Raw genomic sequence first — 1048 nt, 5'->3', positions numbered from 1 at the left:
GCAAACAGTGTAAAAGGGTGGCTCCAGAGATGTTTCTTGCGCGTACCTGCGGCGAAGTAAGAGGCTCTATTTATAGAGCGAGGAGAGAACTAATGCACGTTCACCGAGGTGTAGACGTGTCAGCAACCCATACTTCGGTATGCGGTTGTCAGAGAGCTTACCTGACACCATACTGCTACAGTCCGAGCATGTCTTCGATGGGACAACAGGACACCCCGTTACCAGACTAGGAGTATGACGTAGCCATGCGACTTGACGGCTGTCAGAGGGTGTTCCCTTCCTTTACCCACCGCCCGGCTAGGACATCCGTCCGGCCGACCGGGCAAAGAACGGCGTCCGGACGGCCTTAATTCCCTTCGTCGGCCGGGCGGCACGTCCCTCCACTCGGTCATTATGTACTGTTTCATTGAGCGTCGGAACCCTGGTCCTTACCAGGGTGCTTTTTACTATCAGATGTCCCTTTCTTCCAAATCCGGTCGGCTCGTCCTTCTCCAGCGAGCCACTGGGCCCTTTGACCTCCCCGTGGCGTTGACCCCTCGTTATGGGGTTCCGGATTCTTACCACCGGATCACTTGCCTCCCCCTCGAGTCTAGTCGAAGGAGGCGAAGTCCGACTGACTGGACTGCCGATCTGACTGAGCAATGACCCTTGCCTTAGTCCGCTCGGCCAGGCATAAGGATACTCATCCGTTCAGCAGTGTCTTGCCCGTGCCTTGTGCTTCTCTCGGAATCCATGTCCCATGCTCCCCCCCCCCCACTATTTATCACGTGCACTGCACACGATAAGGGGAGCTCATTAAATGCGGCCAGTATCCAGTTGACACGTGGTGATCGTGCGCTTGTCAGCGTATGGCGGTGGCGTCACTTCCGATGGGACAACCGCCGTTCGAAATGAACGGCTGGATGATGATCTGGGTATCCGTGACCTGGATCGGACGGTGGACAATAATGGCGGCCGTCCATATAAAGCTCCCGACCCATGTTCCTCGCCGCATTTCATCCTCCTCATTTCCAGACACCCTGCTGCTCCTTCTTTCGCAGGCAACCTT

This window comes from Zingiber officinale, chromosome 2A (assembly GCF_018446385.1).
Source record: "Zingiber officinale cultivar Zhangliang chromosome 2A, Zo_v1.1, whole genome shotgun sequence".
NCBI lineage: Eukaryota > Viridiplantae > Streptophyta > Magnoliopsida > Zingiberales > Zingiberaceae > Zingiber > Zingiber officinale.
Note: the sequence above shows the minus strand (reverse complement) of the source record.